Below are 5,368 nucleotides of genomic sequence, written 5' to 3' on the forward strand. Positions count from 1 at the left end.
CTTATGAAACCTTCTCTAAAATATATTATATATTAGGACAAAACCCAAGTCTCCACAAACTTAGGAAATTAACATAGGTCCTTGTACTATATGTAACCACAATGCAATAAAGCTATAAATTAACAAGAGAAACAACAGAAAACATACAAACTCCTAGAGACTGAACAATACACTATTGAATAATGAATGGGTCATTAAAGAAATAAAGAAAGGAATCAAAAACTTCCTAGAACTGAATGAGAATAAAAATACAACATGTAGACATGATGGAACAGAATAAAGGCAGTCCTTAGAGGGAAGTTAATAGCTTTAAATCCCTATATTAGAAAACCAAAGCCATCTCAAGTAAATAACTTAATAATCCATTTGAAGGCATTGAAAAAAAAGAATAATTCAAACCCCAAAGAACCAGATGGAAGGAAATAAACAAGAATAGTGCAGTAATCAATGAATTGGAAATGAAGAAAACAATCATGCTTGAAATGAGATGGAAGCCAGCATCCTGCTCGCAAGCTCTCATAGTGCTGGAAAGTGCCATCCCAGCTGCTGGAGGGACAATATGAACACGAAGCTGATCCTGCAAGTTACAAAATCAACCAGCCAGGTAAGATGTGCCCACCAGTGCAATAGTAGCACATAGGTTTTGGGGGTAATTAACTTCTCTCTGATTGGATATGTGGCCCTTAGTGGGAGGTAATCCATGCTTGGTACTGAGAACCAAGTCAGAAACCAATGGCTTGGAAGGTCATAGATTGTAGAGGAAAGTTTCCACAGTTCTTTGCCTAAAAAGAGAAATTATGCTCATCAAAAGGTCTTCTAAATGTCTATTTATCCCTGCTGTTCCATTATGCTCTCATTCTTGACTACAGAACCTACATTTTTAACTGGGGAGTCTCAAGAACCACCAGTGCAATAAAAGAAGAAAGCTGATTGCCTGGCACAGGAGAAGTCATCTCTATCATCTCTGCCAGAGCCCAGGACACATTACAGAGGAAGGGGCAAATCAAATATGAATTCTGTTCTCATTGCTAGCAGATGGTGGCAAACACTGAGGAGACTCAAAACTTATCAAAACATAAGAGGCTGCTGAGAACTCAACACTAACAGAGACTTGACTTATAACATGCTCTCTTCAACTCAGGCAGAATGTTGTGGGAAGATATCCTCTAAGGCATTGGTCATGCAGCCCCATAGCCTAACTGGTACATTCATGATCCTACAGTGATTATGGATAACCCTGATAAGCAGGATCTTTAGTGGAAGGGGGGCAGGGAAGAAGTGACACAAGAGTATAATACAAGGGTGGAAAGATGGCTTAGCACTTAAAGCACTTGCCTGTAAAGCCAAAGGACCCAGGTTCAATTCCCCAGGACCCATGTAAGCAAGAAGCACAAAGTGGCACATGTGTCTGGAGTTCATTTGCAGTGGCTACAGGCCCTGGTGGCCCATTTTCTTTTCTTTTTTTTTTTTTTTAAAGTATTTATTTGAGAGCGACAGACACAGAGAGAAAGACAGATAGAGGGAGAGAGAGAGAATGGGCGCGCCAGGGCTTCCAGCCTCTGCAAACGAACTCCAGACGCGTGCGCCCCCTTGTGCATCTGACTAACGTGGGACCAGGGGAACCGAGCCTCGAACCGGGGTCCTTAGGCTTCACAGGCAAGCGTTTAACCGCTAAGCCATCTCTCCGGCCCACCATTTTCTTTCTCAAATGAATAAATAAAAAAGAGTATGATTCAGTGGAAATATGACCAATATGTAATATGTTCACATAATAAAGTTCTCCATTTAAAAAACTGTGAAACCCTTACTTCATTGAGAAGTGGATCTTTTGGTGGCCAGGGAACTTGAACTTTTCTCTGCACATGGCCTCAATCACAATTTCTTACTCTGCAGCTTGGTAAAGTTGTCCATGATGATCTGGCCAATGTGAACCCTCACCACTGTACTCTTGGGATTTCCAAAGTCCTTCACATACTTGTTTGGAGTTTAGAGCCCAAACAGCATATTAGAGATGTGAACATTCACCAGAGAGCACCAGCTCCAAGATCCTTGAAGGCAGCCTAAGGAACAGGCTTACACTACCAAGGAGGCTGCTGTTTGCTCCACTACACATAGGGTGCCCATGAGAGAAAGAACTTGCGTTATACTGTCTTGTTCATTTCCATAGCTAAATGACCTTTAAAGACTCCATCTCCTCATGGGCTAAAGTTTTATACTGTCCTTGAGGAATAAATGTTCCATTCCCCTAAGGACAAAAAGTGTTAATGTATAATGTTGTCAGTTACTTTTACCAGATCAAAACATTAAGCCAAAACTGCTACTCAGCTTTAGAACCTGGGCAAATGAAATTCTTTTGTACTTTAACCTATTTTTTGTATTAGCTTTAAAATCCCTTGGCAGCTTATGAACTCTGGGTCAAAGGATACCAAGGTTAGAATCTTATTAAATGTTATTAGCAAAAGGGGCTTTGATACTTTTTCCCTTGCCTTTTCTGTAATGGAAACAATAAGCAATTGAAGGAAATGGGTACAGACTGAAAGTTAAGGTTGTATCCCAGTGGAACATAGAAACATTACAAGGACTACAACACTGGCCAATAAAAATTTCAGTGCCAAACACTGAAAAACAGTAGTATTAACTACATAAACACCTTTTTTTTCTTTTTATAATATATTTTATTTATGTATTTACAGGAGAGAGAGAGAATGGACACACCAGGGCTTCTAACCACTGCAAACAAACTTCCGATGCATGCACCACCATGTACATCTGGCTGATGTGGGCAATGGGGAATCGAACCTGGGCCCTTAGGCTTTATAGGCAAATGCCTTAACCACTATGCCATCTCACCAGCCCCCAAACACTTTCCAAATGAATGACAGAGAACTGAATCAGAAGGGAGAGTCTGATTCTCTGGGGTTTATTTGTTTCCCTGGCGACTTGAGCAGAGCACACATCCCCCTTAGGCTTGGGTAAGGACACACACCCATGGCGTGACCATGTACTGGGCTCCCACTGCTGCCAGAGTGGATGCTTCACATACTTTGTCTTGTTTTAGCCTCACAAGTAGACCGTGAGGTTGTTCCTATTAATATCGTCATGTTACAAATAAGAAATCAGAGACAGAGAGAGATTAAAGGACACTAAGGGAAGATTTGCAGCCTCCATCTAGGTCTGTTGAATATTCTTTCCTATTTTTCCACTATGCCATGAAAATAAACAGGAAAAAGAAGCAAGTCAAGATGGCCAGCACTATGTCAGTTTCCTGCTCTGTCTTCTAGCTTTTCTCTTCCATGTATCACACTGTCTTATATTTTTATGCCAGTCTTATTTTTATAACTATATCCCTAGCTCTATGAAAGTGAGAATTTTATCTAGTGAACATTAGGTCCTCAACATTAGAAGGAAACAATAACTGTTCAGTGAAAAAGAGAATAAATTAATGAAGTAATTTTGCACTTCTTAGCCATGAGGACTCTTTATTTCCCACCACATCAAATCTAAATTCCTTGCTTTGAGGTTCAGTAATCATAAAAATACCGGCCAACAGTAATTCACTGCAAATAACTTAGGAGCACCAATGCACTTCAATCTCCACAGTGATAATTGACTGCTGGTAAGTAGTAGTCATGCTTCAGATGCTAGTAGTTGAAGTCTGTGCACTGTGGTATGCCAAGCTCTTGTCCAAGGATTATTCCCACTTCCAAACATGCACCCTGATTCTTTTACACTGATTATCTTCCTGTTCTTCCACCTACCATCCCTCCCTTTCTTCTTGATACACTTCCTTTATTTTGCTACATCCACTTCTTAATATTTTTTTTATTTTTATTTCTTTATTTGCAAGCAGAGAGAGAGAGTGTGTATGTGTGTGGGGGCATGCCAAGGCCTGTAGCCACTGCAAACGAACTCCAGACACATGTGCCCCTTGTGCTTTTGGCTTACGTGGGTCCTGGGAAATCGAACCTGTGTTCTTTGACTTCACAGGCAAATGCCTTAGCCGCTAAGCCATCTCTCCAGCCCTATACCCACTTCTTTATGTCTGGTTTTTCTCTCTTGTTAATTCTTAAAGGTTCAAGTTCAGATATATCAACTGACTGATTACTGTGGCTACACTTGGCATTTCCGTGAATAAATGTGTACCTTTTACCAGGCAGAGGGGAAAATGCATATAGTTCCAGCTACTTGGAAGCAAAGGCAGAAAGATAGTTTGAGTCTAGAACTTTGTGAGACTCACTGGAGCAATACAACAAAAAAAACCTCCCCCATGTCCCCAAAGGCATGCTTTATAGAACTCTCAAATGAAAGATGTCCCATATTTCTACAAGAGAAATGTAAGTGGCTCAAAGGGTTTATGACATCCTGGTTCTTTTGCTTGGCCTTCCATAGCATCTTATCCCAGCTGAATCTGCACTCAGGAGCAGATTTGTCACATGTTCAAGGCCCTGAGTTTCATTCTTAGCTACACACACACACAGACTTGCTTATTTGCTTTTATTTCATAGGAGGCAACATTAATGCTTTGGTGTACAAACCCAGTGAACATGAGCTTATCCAAATATGGCTCCAAATAATGTTGGCAAGAGCAAACAGCATCAGATACACCATGTAATCTGTATACCAATTCTGCGAGTAGGAAACCTAAAAAACAAACAAACAAACAAACAAAAACAACTAAAACTAAATTAAGCTACTTCTGCAAAATGAATGATACAGAAAGGCAAAAAGAAAAGTGAAAGTAAAAGCCAAACGTAAATAAGAAAGGCAAAAACAGAAACTGCTACAGATTGAAGGATATTACAAAGACTGGTACAATGTCCTGGGGGAGAGAGCTCAACAAGCACACACAAGACTCTGGATTCCAAACTTGTAAGCAGATATGGCATTCTGGATTAAATTTTATTGTAATGAAGGGGCAGCTGTTGAAACTGAAACATGGACCAGGAATATTGTTATGTTTGCTATTATTATTATTATCATCATCAATATTTTTTGTATGAATACATCATGTGGTGGTACCCTCTTTTCCCTCATCCCTGCCCCCATTCCACTGTGGAGCTCCTCAGTGGGATTGCAGGTATTCCCCACGTGGTTGTGGTTTGTGCATGTGGGAGTAGCAGTCAGTTATTTTTTGGGGGGAGGATGCCTCTGGGCATGATGTCTCAACCTGTGGATATCACAACACAGTAAGCACTACACATAAAGCACCTAAAGCCCAAATAATAATGGGAAAGTCTCCTGGAGTTCCCATTGAGATCAGAACAAGATGGGTGCCCATTCTCACCACTGCTCTTCAACATAGCACCACAAGTCCTCGCTCAAGCAATGAGAGGGAGAAAGAAATGAAAGGGATACAAATTGGAAAGGA

The 5,368-nt window shown here is 40.6% G+C and overlaps 1 pseudogene; it reads right to left on the reverse strand.

Moving 5' to 3' along the window:
• Positions 1-2,032: 2,032 nt before the first annotated feature.
• On the reverse strand, positions 2,033-2,152 carry LOC123460498 (annotated as a pseudogene).
• Positions 2,153-5,368: the final 3,216 nt, after the last annotated feature.

This window comes from Jaculus jaculus, chromosome 4 (genome assembly GCF_020740685.1).
Source record: "Jaculus jaculus isolate mJacJac1 chromosome 4, mJacJac1.mat.Y.cur, whole genome shotgun sequence".
In the NCBI taxonomy this organism is placed as follows: Eukaryota; Metazoa; Chordata; class Mammalia; order Rodentia; family Dipodidae; genus Jaculus; species Jaculus jaculus.